At 41.5% G+C, this 18,113-nt stretch overlaps 1 pseudogene across 1 annotated transcript in view; it reads left to right on the forward strand.

The window, feature by feature from the left end:
- The window catches only part of LOC309652782 (aldo-keto reductase family 1 member B10 pseudogene), a 151,765-nt pseudogene that overhangs the window by 33,905 nt on the left and 99,747 nt on the right, over window positions 1-18,113 (forward strand). The window contains exon 3 of the transcript XR_014268745.1: window positions 30-3,123. The product of XR_014268745.1 is annotated as an aldo-keto reductase family 1 member B10 pseudogene (transcript). The remainder of the gene's footprint in view (window positions 1-29; window positions 3,124-18,113) is intronic.

Consider the following 18,113-nt stretch of genomic DNA (forward strand, 5'->3'; position numbering starts at 1 on the left):
TACAGGCCTTGTTGTGTAACCAAAAAAACTGTTGAAGAAGCCCGAAACACAATACAAAGCAGTGACTAACCAGATTGTCACTTGTACCTCATGCAGGAGAAATGGAGCCAGTCCTGCCGCTCCAAGGGCATAACTGTCACACCATACAGCCCTCTGGGCTCTCCGGTGAAACCTTGGGCCAACCCAGAGTACCCTTCCCTACTGGAGGGTCTCAAGGTTGATATTGCTGCAAAGCACAAAAACTACAGGCCAGGTTCTCATCAGGTTCTGTATCCAACGGAATGTGGTTGTAATCCCCAAGTCTGTGACACCAACATGCATCGTTGAGAAATTTTAGGCCTTGACTTTCAAATTGAATGATGACGAGATGGTGATCATACTCAGCTTCAGCAGAAACTAGAGGGCCTGCACCGTGAACCCTCTGTCTCATTTGGAGGATTATCCCTTCAATGCAGAATATTGAAGCTGAATCTCTTGATTAGATTGCCCGGCAGGTGTTCTCCATTCACTTCACTAAAGTCTAACTCTCTCCACCAGAGTCCTATTTTAGCCAAGCTAATCTGAGATCATATTGAGCCTGGCCCTGCTGTAGGCCAGAATCTAGGCAGTGTTGTATACTGGGAGCAGATTATCACAAGGAGATAGGATTCAGATAAGCAACTTACAGTATTTTTCACTTATTTGATTTGATCGCCAGGGAACTCTGCTAACACTGAGAATATAAAGATTAAAAGAATAAAGAATAATAGTGCAAAAAAAAAATCCCTGCTCTTATGGAATTTACTTACTAGTAGACAAATAGATCAACCCACCAATGAACAATCCAGTACACAAACAGATAAGTAATTTCAAAATGTGAAGCATCATGAAAAAAATGAAACAGCTAGTGTGATGGAGATTGAGGGGTGGTGCTGCCCGTCTCCTGGGATCTTGTTAGAAATGCTGGATCTCAGTGCCCTCCCCCCACTGCCCCCGCTCTGTCTTCCCCTCCAAACCACTGGGTCCAAGTCTGCAATGTAACAGGTTCCCCAGGAGATCCGTGTGCACAGTGCAGATTGAGAACCCTGGATAGAACCTCAGATGTGGTCGTCAGGAAGACCTCTCTAGCGGAGGTGGGGGCATTTTAGCTGAGACCTGAATGATGAGAAGGACCCAGCATGTAGAGATCAGGACAAAGTGGTCCAGACAATGGGAACAGCAAAGGAGAGCTTCCTGTGATTGGAATGCACAGGGGAAGACCAGCGGGGCCTGTACGGGGTGAGTGAGGGCAGAACGTGTAGGAGAGGATATGGGGACTGGAGCGTGCTGGGCTTCTTGGGGCGGGGGGTTTGCATTTCCTTCTAAGTGAGATGTGAAGCCATAGGAGGGTTTTAAAAAGAAGAGTTATTGACCTGACAACAGGGAGAATTTGCTTTTCTCAACTTCGCTCTTCACCACTCTCCAGTTATGTCTGGAGACCTTCACTTGACCCCCTGCCAGCGCTGCCCTTGACCTTCACAGTCTTTGCTAAGGCCTGAAGGCACGAAGGCAAGTTCCTAAGACACAGCCGGTGGGCGTCCTTATAGCTCAGTGTTCCACGGGGTCTGCAGGGGTTCACCAGGACTCGCCGCATCGGTACGCAGAGGGACCGTGTCTGTATCATGTCTCTCTCAAGGGCCAGGGCTGCCTCTCACTCTTTGAAATAAATGCCACTGTTCTTCAGAGGAATTTGTTGCCAATGAAGTTACGTATTGCCAGAAATTATCGTTCTGTTGAACATTTTCAACACCGTTATAACAACTTCAGAGGATAGGCTATTGCTAATCAGTAAATCTCAATCTTTTGTTTATAAATGATAGTTCAGAATCTGTTCTCAAACGCCTACAAAGAAAATTAATCTTTATTCATTAATTTATTTATTCATTTATTCATTTGAAGAATGCTCTAAGATTGTGGATACCTATCTTTTAATGTGGATCAGTCCCAACTTTTTATCTAAACCCTAGTTCCATGCTTCCAGATGTACATAGGACATCACTTTTTGTTTTTGTTTTTTTTTTGATGTGGACCATTTTTAAAGTCTTTATTGAATTTGTTACAATATTGCTTCTGTTTTATGTCTTGGTTTTCGGGCTGTGAGGCATGTGGGACCTTAGCTCCCTGACCAGGGATTGAACCCACACCCCCTGCGTTGGAAGGCAAAGTCTTAACCACTGGACCACCGGGGAAGTCCCGGACATCACTCTTTGAATAAGTTTCTCTTATTTCTTTCTCCTACAAATGTGATGCCTTTTTTTAACTACTTGCTTTCTAGCAGTGGGAGGTTCCCAGATGAAAACCTTAGGATTGTTTTTTAACTTTTGTTCCTGCCCTCTTATTATTTATATCCATTTTGTTATCAAATCTTGGTTTCTTTTTTTTTTCTTCTCTGACCCTTTTCCTTCAGTTGCTACTGCCAGAATCCTAAAGCCTTCATTTTTCCGACAAGGTCCAGGCTCTCCATACCTACGGATTATATATAGTCCCTGGAGTACAATTCTAGGAATGAACAGGACACCTTGCTGCGGCCTCCTTAGAACCATTGTTGCCGCTTAGACTTCAGGATGAAATGGTCTGTCCTGTGCCTCTCCAGAAGTAAAATGCAGGAAAAAAATCCTCAACTCTACAGCTCTAAACTCAAAATAGCATCTTTATAACATGCAAAGTATGGGGTGCTGTCAAAACCCATATTTTATTTAAAACAGCAGTCCTGTCTCAGCCAACTACAAACTCTCTTAAAAAAAAAAACAAAACTTTAAACTCTCTAAGGTCTGGAACCATAACTTTCCTGCCAGTATGTTTCCTTCCAGATATATATTCTTTCTCGCAACTTAAACCCCAAAGGCTCCTCGGCTTCTTTCCGCTGCTTAAATGATTGATTTTGAATGTCAACGTTTAGAGTACCCAGAGGTTGACATTTACAAAGTCTTTAGCTATATTTTTTTTGTGTCATATACAACTCACTGAACACGTGTGTCATTTGGGTTTTTTTCTGGTTTTAAATATTAATGTTTAAAAATTTTTATTGAAATATAGTTGATTTACAATGTGTTAGTTTCAGGTAGACAGCAAAGTGGTTGAGTCATTATATATGTGTGTGTGTGTGTGTGTGTGTGTGTGTGTGTGTGTGTGTGTGTGTGTGTGTGTGTATATATATATATATTTTTTCTTTTTCAGATTCTTTTCCCTTATAGGTTATTACAAAATACTGAGTATAGTTCCCTGTGTTATACAGTAGGACCTTGTTGTTTATCTATTTGTATATAGTAATTTGTATCTGCTAACCCCAAACTTCTAATTTATCCCTCCCCCCTTTCCCCTTTGGTAACTGTAAGTTTGTTTTCTATGTCTGTGAGTCTGTTTCTGTTTTGTAAATAAGTTCATTTGTGTTCTTATTTTAGATTCTGCATGTAAGTGATATCATATGATATTTGTCTTTCTCTGAAGTACTTCACTTAGTATGATAATCTCTAGATGTGTGTCATTTGTGACTTTCCTTTTTTTATACACTAAGGACAGAGCGTTTACTAAAATGACAGTCATCTATTCTGGGTTTACAGTGGGAAAGGCATCTTGACAGGAAATAAAGCATTGCCTATGATCTCTGATGAGGCCCTCATACCCAAAATGTTTAACACCCAGTTAAATGTTTAAAACTGTTACCTTGAATCAACTACTGTTCTGTCTGTGAGGACCGTCCACAGATGAATGTTTAAATGGGTTTGGTGTTTCCCATATCTTCTTCTTCTTTCTCCAAAAACTCAGACCAAATGACACGCTTATTCAGTTAAGTTTCAGTTTCCAAATATTTTTGTGTTCTGGTTCTATTTGAAAAAATAAAAAAGGTGTTTATTTGGCATGGCTTCATTAATTTGGGGGGGGAAATATCTTCCATCAGGTTGCAATTTAATGTTTTTCAATTTAAAATTCCAGGAAACAGAGACTAGTTGGGTCCCACCATTTCCAAGGCGAGTTGATCTCTTACCAACTCTTACTTCGGGAAGGAGAAACTTGAGTTGAGTACAAAATGGACTTTTCAGATCACACATCAAGGCTGGTCTGCTAAGGCGGGGAAATGTGCCCTGGCAGACATAAGGAGTGTGTAAATATAACTGGGTGGGGCTCACTGCTCTTCCTTCTAGAGCAGGGATCAGCCAACTATTGTCTATGGGCCTGTCCACAGCCTGTCTAGGAGCTAAGAGTGGTTTTTACATTTTTAAATGGTTGAAAAACAATCAAAAGAATAATACTTCTTGACCCATAAAAATTACATGAAATTGAAATTTCAAGGTCCATAAATAAAGTCTGATGGGCACACAGCCACGCGCATTCATTTATGTACCATCTCTGGCCGCTTTGGCCCTGCAGCAGAGGAGTTGAGTGGTGGTGACAGAGGCCATACAGCCTGCAGAGCCTAAATCATTTACTCTCCAATCCTTTGCAGAGCAAGTTTGTCAACCCCTACTCCGCAGGATCTTTTCTGCCACTGTCCTTTCTCTCTTTGAGTCCTTGTGGCCACACCCCTGGGTTGTCTCCCTCTCAGAAGATACAAAAAGCATGTTCCTCTAGGAGGTTAAGTTGTGTAGGTCTGCATTAGCCTTGGTCTTGAGCAGAAGGAGTTCTTCAGGATTACCTCCATATAATCCTAGACTAGAGGAGGGCCTAGCCCTAAGCCAGCGGTGAAGAGACAGAGCGTGGATATTCACCTCAGATGCTTTGAGTGCCCCGTTTCTCTCAGGGGAGTTGTCAGGGAGAGGCACGGGGGCGGGACACTCATGGTAGATCCAGGTCTGGGGATCTGTGAGTCCGTGCATCTGTGCTTAGGCGCAACCAGCAGCCCAGCTGAGCCCGCGGGTGATAAACAGAACCTCTCTGGCATAATGTACATCACCAGAGGGCGGGGTGTGACTGCCACCACGGAAAGCCCACGTGGGCAGAAAGCTGGGCTGCAGAATCCTCTCCAGCATCGTGGCGTGAGGTGACATCTGTTGCGGAATATGGGGCGGGCGTGGTGAGACGAGAGGGTGCTGCGGTTCGCCCGCTGGAGGATGTGTACATACGTTTCTGTAGCCCAGATGTCTCCAGACTCTCCAGGGTTCAGAGATAACTTCCTTTTCCAATTACCAAAGCCTTCAGCCCCCGTTGAATGTGGAATCCAGTCGTGCCAGGTCCCCTTTCCAGTGCACCGGAGTTGAGAGGTGTGAAAGAGGTCTGCGTGGTCCCCCGATCTGTTCTGGTCGCTGCTTGTCTCTTTCCCTTGAGGAACAAGCTTTAGTCTTGCTGCTCTCGTCCGTCGCCCTTGCCTTCCGACTTTCAGATCCTGCAGGAAACTACCGCCCCTCTCACGCCTGTCTGTCCCCGTCACAGACAAGTGATTGTCCCCTTCCCACCTGGTGGTGGACGCTGACAGTTCTCCACCCACATGCCCTTGGCACCCCTTACACTGGGGGGCACGGTGCCTCCAGTGTGTGTTTCTCTCAGTAGCCAGCACCTGCATGTATTCGTAGGCGGAGCAGCCTCCAGCTGCCTGAACCCACTTTAACCGCACGTGGGAATTTATATATTCCCCAAGAATAGCCCTGAACCCAAGGCTGATGAATGAGAAGGTATCAATACCCCAGCTCCTCTGCACACTGACCGGGGCAACTCTAAGAAATGACCCTCACTCTCTCCAGAGCTCTCCTGTGGAACTTTGCCCAATATCGCATCCTTGCCTGTGCAACTTCTCCTGGTCCTTTTTCCCACCTCCCCATTGACTTTCCCTAGTAACAGTTATGGCTGAATCTCATCTTAGGGTCTACTTATGGGAACCCAATCTTAGTTGTACCCTCCCAAGGGACAGTTGCCCTCAGGAGTCAGACAGACGAGATGGCACGATGAGCGGAGGAAGGAGTTGTCAGTTGTTTCAGATCCCCAAAGAGAACTTTTTGCAGAATGTTCACATCTCCTTGGGGCCACCAGACACTAGCGAGGAATCCTGGAGACCCCTTCACGCTGTCACGGGGGATTCCACTTCTGCCAGCACTAGTATTATGTTCCCAGAAGAGTGGCTTCCTCTCTGAAGACCGTCACGTGTGTTTGTCGATGCCGTCTGTTCTCGGGGAGTTGGGAGGAAGGAAGGTACAGAGGAAAATATAGGGGTATAATCTATTTGGAGAAAAAAGGTAAACCTGTAACGAGGAAGTTAATAACACAAGTCACAGGGAATGGCAAATTGGTGGCCGGAAGTTCTTCCCTCCTGACCATAGATATGCTCCTCTCTCTGATAACCTGGAAAATAATTTGTATTGACCAAGCTGCCAGGGTTTGATCCTGATTTCTCTGCTTACTTGGGCAAGTCCCTGGATGTCTGTAGACCTCAGTTTCCTGATGGGAAAAATGGGGATGATAAGCGTCCCTATATCATAGGCTGTTCTGATGGCCAAAGGCAGAAGTGTTCGCCAGGGGCTTAGAGTTTGGCCCATAGTAGGAGCTCATAGTGAGCGGATGCTATTGTCGCCTTCTTTTAAATTTATTCACAGAGTTACCTGCAACTTTACCTTCACTTCTTCCCAACCCACTGCCCTTATTCAACTCAGTGGTACTTTAGTACCTTAGAGTCGCCTCAGGGGCTTTTAGAAAAACACTGACATCTGGAAGCCAGGGATATACCTCCCGCCAATTTAATCAGAATCCCTGGAGATAAGTCCTAGGGTCTAATGCATATTTTTGGTAAAGTTTTTCAGATGGTGCTAATGGACAGGCAGGATGGAGGACCAGTCATAATCTGCCCAAAGCTGGATTCCACTCCCTGAGCCCCTGGGACTGTGCTAGAAAGCCCCCAGGGGCCTGCCTGCCAAACTCAGTGGCCTTTTTCTCGTCATCCTTGATCTCATTGAATCTGTTGACATGGTTGACTACTTTCTTGAAAGTTTCCCTTTCATTTTTACTTTCTTTTCCTCCCTGATCTTTCCTACTGAGTCTTCTTCACTGCTCCTTTCATGCCCTCCTAGACATGACCGTTCTGTGAAAACCACTCTCACATCCAATGTTCATAGCAGCATTATTTATAATTGGCAAGATATGGAAGCAACCTAAGTGTCTATCAGCAGATAAATGGATAAGGAAGATGTGACACACACACACACACACACACACACACACACACACACACACACACACACACACACACACACACACACACACACACACACACACACACACACACACACACACACACACACACACACACACACACACACACACACACACACACACACACACACACACACACTACTCAGCCGTAAAAAATAATGAAATTTTGCCATTTGCGATGACCAGGATGGACTTGGAGGGTATTATGCTTAGTGAAATAAGTCAGACAGAGAAAGACAAATAGCATATGATAACACTTACATGTAGAATCTAAAAAAAAAAAAAACTAGTGAATATAACAAAATGGAAACCAACTCACAGGTATGGAGAACAAACTAGTGGTTACCAGTGGGGTGAGGGAAGTGGGGAGGGGCAAGATAGAGGTAAGGGATTAAAAGGGACAAACTACTATGTATGAAATAAGCTACAAGGATATATTATACAGCACAGGGAATATAGCTGATATATCATAATAACTATAAATGGAGTATAACCTTTAAAAATTGTAAATCACTATGTTGCACACCTGAAATTAATATAACATTGTAAATCAACTATACTTCAATTATAAATTTATTTTATTTATTTATTTTTGGCTGTGTTGGGTCTTCCTTGCTGCACGCGGGCTTTCTCTAGTTGCGGGGAGCGGGGGCTACTCTTCGTTGTGGTGCGCGGGCTTCTCATTGTGGTGGCTTCTCTTGTTGCAGAGCACGGTCCCTAGGTGCGCGGGCTTCAGTAGTTGTGGCTCGCAGGCTCAGTAGTTGTGGTGCACAGGCTTAGTTGCTCCGTGGCCTGTAGGATCTTCCCAGGCCAGGGCTCGAACCCGTGTCCCCTACATTGGCAGGCTAATTCTTAATCACTGCATCACCAGGGAAGCCCCTATACTTCAATTAAAAAAAAAAAACCCGGGACTTCCCTGGTGGTCCAGTGGGCAAGATTCCATGCTCCCAATGCAGGGGGCCCGGGTTTGATCCCTGGCTGGGGAACTAGATCCCACATGCCGCAACTAAGAAGCCCGCATACCACAACTGTGAGTCCACATGCTGCAACTGAAAGATCCAGCATGCCACAGTGAAGATCCCTCGTGCCACAGCTAAGACCCGGTGCAGCCAAAAAAAAAAAAAAAAATCCCTCTGACATCATGAGCCCTAGCTCTGACCTTTCTTGTGAGCCTGCAACTTGCATCTCTAGCTGCCTGTTAGACACCCCAGAGGCCCCTCCAATTTAAGCCAATCCCAATCTCCTGATCAGAACCCTGGCTCTGCCATTTATTTGCAGTGAAACCTTGGACAAGTCACTTAACCTCTGTGTCTCAACTCCTCATCCGTAAAATGGAGTAACCACAGTATCTACCTCTTAGGGTGGCTGTGAGGAATGAGGATTCAGTTAGTTAATTCAGGTAAAGGATTTAGCTCAGGACTCAGCCCATAGTGCTGTCCACAAATGTTACCTTTGCCATTGTTCTTAGCCCTGCGCCTCCCGCCTCAGCACCCCCGGCAGTATCTGTGAGCCGTGGGCACTGCAGCCTTGCTGAGACATGAAGATAATTGAAAACTTAATACGATTATACACAGCGTAGTTAGCTTTTTTCGGTAACTCAAACCTAGGGCGACCAACCACCCCAGTTTGCACTGAACTGAAGGTTTTCCTAGGACGCACGACTTTCAGTGCTAAACCAAAAAGTCCCAGGCAAACTGAGCCGAGTTGGTCACCCTGTAAGACAAACCCCAGCCCTCCCCACCCAATTCCAAAGAATTTAGAGCAAGATTAGTTTATCTACAAAATTGCCTTGACTTTGCCCACAAGGGTAAGATGGTAGTATGATATTGAGATTTATGATAAGAAATAGATGTATTTGGTCTTTGTCTCCTTCCTGGCACAGAACTCCTAAAACCTTCGGAATTTCCTAGGTAAAGGGAGCGATAAAGGTGTCTTTTGTTGTGTTAATGAGGTAGCTTTTGGAAAGCACCTCCGGATGGGGGGCTGGTTGCCAGGGGAACCAACCTTTAGAGAGGGTTGGAATTTTCAGTCCCACCACCAGACCTCTGGGGAGGGGAGAGGGAGTGGAGATTTTCAATCACCAATGGTCAGTGATTTAATCAATCGTGCCTTTGTAACAGAGCCTCCAGGGCAGGGTTCAGAGAGCTTCCAGGTTGGTGAACACATGGAGATTTGGGGAGAGGAGGGCGCTCGGAGAGAGCTTGGGAGCTCCGTGCGCTTTCCCCACACCTGCCCTCTGCATCTCTTCCATCTGCCTGCTCCTGACTTACATCCTTTCGTAATCAACCAGTGATCTAGTAAGTAAAATGTTTCTCTGAGTTCTGTGAGCTGCTCTAGCAAAGTAGTTGAAGACAAGGAGGGCGTTGGTCAGAAGCACAGGTGACAACTTGGACTTGTGATTGGCCTCTGAAGTCAGGAGGGGGAGGTGTGGTCTTGTAGGACTGAACCCTTAGTCTGTGGGACCTGGTGCTGTCTCTGGGTAGATGGAGTCAGAATTAGTTGAATTTTGGGACACGCTGTCAGTGTCCTCAGAAAACTGAGTTAATTGCTTGGTGGTACTTGGAAGAAAAACCAACACACCTGGAAGGTCATAAGAATAACTGCTAACCATGTTGTCTTTGTTGTTTTTTAGCTTCTCTGATGACAAATCCATCTACTCCCATCTTGCCGTTTAATTTTTTAATAGCCCTCCCCAGTCAACATAGGTGGTCCTAATATATTTTTCTTCCGGTTTTATTGAGGTATAATTGACATGTAGCACTCTGTAAGTTTAAGATGTACAGCATAATGATTTGACTTACATACATCATGGAATGATTATCACAGTAAGCTTAGTGACCATCCATCGTCTCGTATAGATACAAAATTAAAGAAATAGAAAATAGTTTTTTCGTTGTGATGAGAACTCTTAGGATTTACTCTCTTAACTTTCATATATAACATACAGCCATGTTAATTATATTTATCATGTTGTACATTACATCCCTACTACTTATTTGTCTTATAACTGGAAGTTTGTACCTTTTGACTGCCTTCATCCACTTCCCCAGCCCCGCACCTCTGGTAACCACAAATCTGATCTCTTTTTCTACGTGTGAGTTCATTTGTTTTCGAACTATAGTTGACCTATAACACTGTTAGTTCCTGTTACACAACATAGTAATTCGATTTATCTATACATTTCAAAATGATCACCAATGATAAAACTAGTTACCATCTGTCACCATGCAAAGGTATTACTTAATTATTGACTATATTCCCCACACTGTACATTTCATACCTGTGACTCCTTTATTTTGCACCTGGAAGTTTCTACCTCTTATCTCCCACACCTATTTCTCTCCTTCCCTCACTCCCCTGCCATGTGGCAACAACCTGTCTATTCTCTGTATCTATAACTCTGTTTCTGTTGTGTTATGTTTGTTCATTTGTCTTGTTTTTCAGATTCCACATGTAAGTAAAATCATACAGTTTTTGTCTTTCTCTGTCTGACTTATTTCCCTTAGCATAATACCCTCTAGGTCCATCCATGTTGTTGCAAATGGCGAGATTTCATTTTTTTATGACTGAGTAATATTCCATTATATGTATATACCATATCTTCTTTTTCCGTTCATCTATTGATGGGCATTTGGGTTGCTTACATGTCTTGGCTATTGTAAATAATGCTGCAATGAACATAGAGGTGTATATATCTTTTCTAATTAGTGTTTTTGTTTTCGTCAGATAAATAGCCAGGAGTGGAATTGCTGGATCATATGGTAGTTCTATTTTTAATTTTTTGAGGAATCTCCATACTGTTTTCCATAGTGGCTGCACCAATTTACATTCCCACCAACAGTACACAAGCATTCCCTTTTCTGCACATCTTTGCCAACACTTGTTATTTGTTGTCTTTTTGATAATAGTCATTTTGACAGTGTGAGGTGATACCTCATTGTGATTTGATTTCCATTTCTCTGATGATTAGTGATGTTGAGCATCTTTTCATGTACCTGTTGGCCATCTGTATGTCTTCCTTTGAAAAATGTTTATTCAGATCCTCTGCCCATTTTTTTAATCAGGTTGTTTGTTTTTTTGATGTTGAGTTGTATGAGTTCTTTGAATATTTTGGACATTAACACTTTATCAGATATATTGTTTGAAAATATTTTCTCTTATTCAGTAGGTTGTCTTTTCGTTTTGTGTATTGTTTGCTTTGCTGTGCAAAAGCTTTTTAGTTTGATGTAGTCCCATTTGTCTATTTTTGCTTTTGTTTCCTTTGCCTGAAGAGATGTATCCAAAGACATACTACTAGGACTCATATCAAAGAGATTACTGCCTGTGTTTTCTTCTGGAAGTTTTATGGTTTCAGGTCTTACATTTAAGTCTTTAATCCATTTTGAATTTATTTTTGTGTATGGTGTGAGAGAGTAGTCCAATTGGATTCTTTTGCACATAGCTGTCCAGTTTTCCCAACACCATTTACTAAAGAGACTGTCTTTTCCCCATTGTATATTCTTGCCTCCTTTGTCATAGATTCATTGCCTATATAAGTGTAGGTTTATTTCTGGCCTCTCTATTTTTCCCATTGGTCTATGTGTATGATTTTATACCAGTACCATACTGTTTTGATGACTGTAGCTTTGTAGTATAGTTGGAAAGCAGTGAGTGTGATACCTCCAGTTGTTTTGGCTATTTCGGGTCTTTTTTGTTTCCATATCGATTTTAGAATTATTTGTTCTAACTCTGGGAAGAATGCTATTGGTAATTTGATAGGGATTTTGCATTAATCTATAGATTGCCTTGGGTACTATGGACATTTTAACAACATTAGTTCTTCCAATCCTTGAATATGATATATGTTTCCATCTGTTTCTCTCATCTTCAATTTCTCTCATCAGTGTCTTATAGTTTTCTGAGTACAGGTCTTTTACCTCCTTAGTTAGATTTATTCCTAGGTATTTTATTCTTTTTGGTGTGATCTGATATATTAATTTTAAAATCAAATTTCATTATCTCTATTGGAATAAATTTGGGTGGGAGAGATATTTTGTTTTATTCAAATTTAAAAGCTATATTGGAGTTAAGTGGAAATAAATTGTGACTCAAAAAACTGGTTAGGGAATCTAAGTTGGTGAAAGTAATACAGACTAGAGCATAAGCAACTGGGAATGTTTTAGTTATTAAACCAATGCCCCACAAATTAAAAACCCCAATATTTAAAAAATATATTGTGGGCTTCCCTGGTGGCACAGTGGTTAAGAATTCGCCTGCCAATGCAGGGGACATGGGTTCGAGCCCTGGTCCGGGAAGATCCCACATGCTGCAGAACAACTAAGCCCATGCGCCACAACTACTGAGCCTGCACTCTAGAGCCTGCGAACCACAACTACTGAGCCCGTGTGCCACAGTTACTGAAGCCCACGTGCCTAGGGCCCGTACCCCACAACAAGAGAAGCCACTGCAGTGAGAAGCCCACACCACGATGAAGAGTAGCCCCACTTGCTGCAACTAGAGAAAGCCCGCACGCCTCAATGAAGACCCAACGCAGCCAAAAATAAATAAATAAAATAAATAAATTTTAAAAGTATATATATGTAGTACTATATATGTTCATATTATATTTCATATATTTCAACTCATAAATATATCAGTTAGCTCTGATTAAAGATTAAGATTAAGATAATTTTCAAAAAAGGCAAAATCATAAAGATATAAGATAAACACATGTTAAAGATTGTATTTAACTACCGTGGGAACTAGTAAAATATGACAACTAGTTCAAAGGAGAAACCAAAGAATAGACACGTATAGGTCAGGAATGTTGAAATGAGCTCGCAAATGGAGGCAAAACTGTCCTCTTCCATCATGAGGGAGGAAAGTCACTTGAACCTCCAGAAGGCAGGATGTACACATCTATAGATATAAATGATTTTGCATTGTTATACCAGTAATTTACAACTTGCAGTAGACTAGCTCAAAGACAATGAAAGGCTAGACTCAGAAAACCAGGAAGGGTGTGATCTAAACAGTACATTTCTTTTTATTGAAGCATAAATATTTCTCTACACCACCATAAGATAATACATTTTTTTCTTTTACTGTTTTTTTAAATTGAAGTATAGTTGATTTACAATGTTGTGTTAGTCTCTGTTGTACAGCAAAGTGATTCAGTTATATACATATATACACATATATATGTGTATATATATTCAGTTTTTTATATATTTACATTCTTTTTCATAATCTTTTCCATTATAGGTTATTACAGGATGTTGAATATAGTTCCCTGTACTATACAGTAGGTCCTTGTTGTTTATCTGTTTTATATATAGTGGTTTGTATCTGCTAATCCCGAACTCCTAATTTATCCCTGTTCTCCTGCCCCCTTTCCCCTTTGGTAGCCATAAGTTTGTTTTCTAGGTCTGTGAGTCTCTTTCTGTTTTGTAAATAAGTTCATTTGTATCAGTTTTTAAGATTCCACATAGAAGTGATATCATATGATATTTGTCTTTCTCTGTCTGACTTACTTCACTTAGTATGATCATCTCTAGGTCCATCCATGTTGCTGCAAGTGGCATTATTTCATTCTTTTTTATGGCTGAGTAATATTCCATTGTATATATGTACCACATCTTCTTTATCCATTCATCTGTTGAAGGCCATTTAGGTTGCTTCCATGTCTTGGCTATTATAAATAGTGCTGCTGTGAACCTTGGGGTGTGTGGATAATATATATTTTTTTACTAAGTTTTCTCATTGGCATGGTTGTGTTTGGGATCTAACATAGCTGAAGAGTAAAGCTTTAGTGGGTTTATTATAGAAAACAGGAGGCTAAACAAGACAGCTTTTTAAGAAGCTTTTTATGTTAGAAAGCATTAGCAGAATTCTTGCAATAAATACTGTCTCTGTATTTGCCATTATGCAGAAAATTAGGTCTACCAAATGCATATACCTCTTTGGTATGCTAATCAGCAGTATAACCGGGAGATTGACTTCTGTTTGACCCCTGAACTCCAAAACCAATGTTAGTTTTATAGTGTGGTGTTATGGAAAGAACACTGGGCTGGGAGTCTGAAGCCCTGGTTGCCTTTCTGTAGTTGTGGGCCTTGGATACATTTCATAAAAAACAATTCCAGGGGCTTCCCTGGTGGCGCAGTGGTTAGGAATCCGCCTGCCAATGCAGGGGACACGGGTTCGTGCCCCGGTCCGGGAAGATCCCACATGCCGCGGAGCAACTGGGCCCGTGAGCCACAACTACTGAGCCTGCGCGTCTGGAGCCTGTGCCCTGCAACAAGAGAGGCCGCAACAGTGAGAGGCCCGCACACTGCGATGAAGAGTGGCCCCCGCTTGCCGCAACTGGAGAAAGCCCTTGCACAGAAACGAAGACCTAACACAGCCAAAAATAAATAAATAAATAAATAAATTAAAAAAACAAAAAGCAATTGCAACCCCAATGACATCTAACACTTGTGGGTGCTTGCCCTGTGCCCGGCACCATTCTAAGGGCTGAGTCTGTATCAGCTCATTTAACTTCACAATGACCCTGGAAAATATTATAGCTTCTTCCTATTTCACAGCTGAGGAAATTAAAAAAGGAGAAATTTAACGCATCTCATGTGATACAGTTAGTAAGAGGTGGGGCTTTAACCTTAGTTCCATATTTGTGGAAATGATCCAGGTCATTCACAAGGTGCCATCAAGCTCTGAAATTTTATGTCATAAAACAAAGTCAAAACAAAATAAAGATGGAGGATACCAAGTAAAATGGGATCTGCTTATTTAGAAGTTTGTTTTCCAAACTTGTCTTATTCATTATTTCTCATGTCCATGACTTTATGAATAAGAATGGAAACCAGAGCTCTCAGCTAGCCTTGCACCAATTTGAGTAGGACAGAAAGGGAAAAGCACAAGACGAGATTAAACCATGGCTGGCAGGCTCTGATCACCTCCTTCAAAGGTGGTGTCTCATATCTATTTGCACTTACACTTAAATCAGAATACAAACTTTCTAAATATCTCACATCCTAAGAGTATTCTCATTGACCCCTGAGACTGGTGAAGAAATAACGTCATCAAATGGCTCACCTTTACCAAGAATTAGTAGCAGCTTGAGATAGATCACTTGATTTGTGAATCTAAGAAGTCCATCTAGGGACTTCCCTGGTGGCGCAGTGGTTAAGAATCCGCCTGCCAATGCAGGGGACACGGGTTCGATCCCTGGTCCGGGAAGATCCCACATGCTGTGGAGCAACTAAGCCCGTGCACCACAACTACTGAGCCTGCACTCTAGAGCCCACGAGCCACAACTACTGAGCCCTCATGCTACAACTACTGAAGCCTGTGCTCCTGGAACCCATGCTCCACAACAAGAGAAGCCACTGCAATGAGAAGCCTGCACACCACAATGAAGAGTGGCCCCCACTCGCTGCAACTAGAGAAAGCCCGCACACAGCAATGAAGACCCAATGCAGCCAAAAATAAATAAATAAATAAATGAAGAAGTCCATCTGTATTTGATCTCATAATTACATGCTTGTGACTCTCTCATTCCAGGAAAACAGATCACATAAAATTCACGTAAGGAGGTTGGAGCTGGGCTGCACTTCAGTAGTATTGTTGACATCCAGGTGACACCCATTGGCAGGTTTGGGTCATGTCTCTGGTTCAGTTCATTAAGAACAATAGAGAATAGAAGATTCTTAACTTAGTTCCCCAAAGTGGAAGCAAAACTCAACAATATAAAAACTCAACTACTGTAAAGGCATTTTTCCTGCTTTGAGAAGTAGGATATCTTGTGCTGCCTTATTGCTGAAGTTTGTGCTTTTATTATTTCTCTGCATTTCCTGATGTTGAATGATCCATGATCAGTTGGGACTTAGTAATATTAAGCTTTGGACAGCTATTTTGCATGAGGTCTGAGGTCACATTTGAAAGGTACACATGCTGTGATTAATACCCCTCTCCATTTATCTAAAGGAGACCAAATGAATGTTTTGCTGTTTTAAAAAATCTTTATTAAAATGTTGCTTTGAAAGATAGGTTTTAGAAAGCAGATGCAGTTTAAATAAATGACATGTAATGCCAAACACAAGTCAGTGACTTGACTAAAATTTCCAATTCTGTTTTTCTGTGATTATAAAGCCAAATCAAGAAAGGGCCTAGGTATGTAACAGGATGTCCAAATTATTTAAAAAAATTTTTCTACAACTAAAAGCACATTATATTACTTGTATATTTATGTACTTTTTTATTTTTATAGTTTTTTAATTGAAGTATATTTGATTTACAGTATTGTGTTAGTTTCAGGTATACAACGTGATTCAGTATTCTTGTAGATTATATTTCATTATAGGTTATTATAAGATAATGGGTATAATTCCCCACGCTAAACAGTATATTCTTGTTGCTTATCTATTTTACACATAATAGTTTGCATCTGTTAATCCCATATACCTAATTTGTCCCTGCTCCCCTTTTCTCTTCCCTTTGGTAACCACAAGTTTGTTTTCTATATCTGTGAGTCTGTTTTGCTTATACATTCATTTGTGTTATTTTTTAGATTCCATATATAAATGATATCATATGGTATTTGTCTTTTCTCTGTCCAACTTATTTCACTAAGCATAGTATTCTCTAGGTCCATCCATGTTGCAAATGGCACTATTTCATTCTTTTTTATGGCTGAGTAGTATTCCATTGTATATATATACTACATCGTCTAAATCTAGTTGTCTGTTGATGGGCACTTGGGTTGCTTCCATGTCTTGGCTATTGTAAATAATGCTGCTATGAATATTGGGGTGCATGTATGTTTTCAAATTAGTGTTTTTGTCTTTTCTGGATATATACCCAGGAGTTGGATTGCTGGATCATATGGTAGCTCTATTTTTAGTTTTTTTTAAGGAACCTCCATACTGTTTTCCATAGTGGCTGCACCAATTTACATTCCTACCAACAGTGTAGTGTAGGAGGGTTCCCTTTTTCCACATCCTCTCCAATATTTGTTTTTTGTGGACTTTTTGATGATAAACATTCTGATAGGTGTGAGGTGATGCCTCATTCTGATTATGAGTTGCATTTCTCTGATAATTAATGGTATTGAGCATCTTTTCATGTGCCTGTTAGCCATCTATATGTCTTCTTTGGAGAAATGTCTATTTAGGTCTTCTTCCCATTTTTTTTTTTCTTCCCATTTTTTGATTGGGTTGTTTGGGTTTTTTGATATTGAGTTGTATGAACTGTTTGTATATTTTATATATTAACCCTTTGTCAGTCTCATCATTTGCGAATATTTTCTCCCATTCAGTAGGTTGTCTTTTCATTTCGTTGATGGTTTCTTTTGCTGTGCAAAAGCCTTTAATTAGGTCTCACTTGTTTTTATTTCTTTTGCCTTAGGAGACTGATCCAAGAAAATATTGCTACGATTTGTGTCAAAGAGTGTTGCGCCTATGTTCTCTTCTAGAATTTTTATGGTTTCAGGTCTTACATTTAGGTCTTTAAATCGTTTTGAGTTTATTTTTGTGTATGGTGTGAGGAAATGTTCTAATTTCATTCTTTTACATGTAGCTGTCCAGTTTTCCTGGCACTGCTTATTGAATAGACTGTCTTTTCTCCATTGTATACTCTTGCCTCCTTTGTTGTAGATTGACTGTAGGTACGTGGGTTTATTTCTGGGCTCTCCATTCTGTTCCATTAATATATGTGTCTGTTTTTGTGCCAATGCCAAGCTGTTTTGGTTTTTTTTAAACTAATTAATTTATTTTTGGCTGTGTTGGGTCTTCGTTGCTGCATGTGGGCTTTCTCTATTTGCAGCGAGCGGGGGCTACTCTTCCTTGTGGTGTGCAGGCTCCTCATTGCAGTGGCTTCTCTTGTTGCAGAGCACGGGCTCTAGGTGCATGGTCTTCAGTAGTTGCAGCACATGGGCTCAGTAGTTGTGGCTCGTGGGCTCTAGAGCGCAGGCTCAGTAGTTGTGGCGC

The sequence above is a fragment of the Balaenoptera physalus genome, assembly GCF_965194825.1.
Source record: "Balaenoptera physalus genome assembly, chromosome: X".
Lineage (NCBI taxonomy): Eukaryota > Metazoa > Chordata > Mammalia > Artiodactyla > Balaenopteridae > Balaenoptera > Balaenoptera physalus.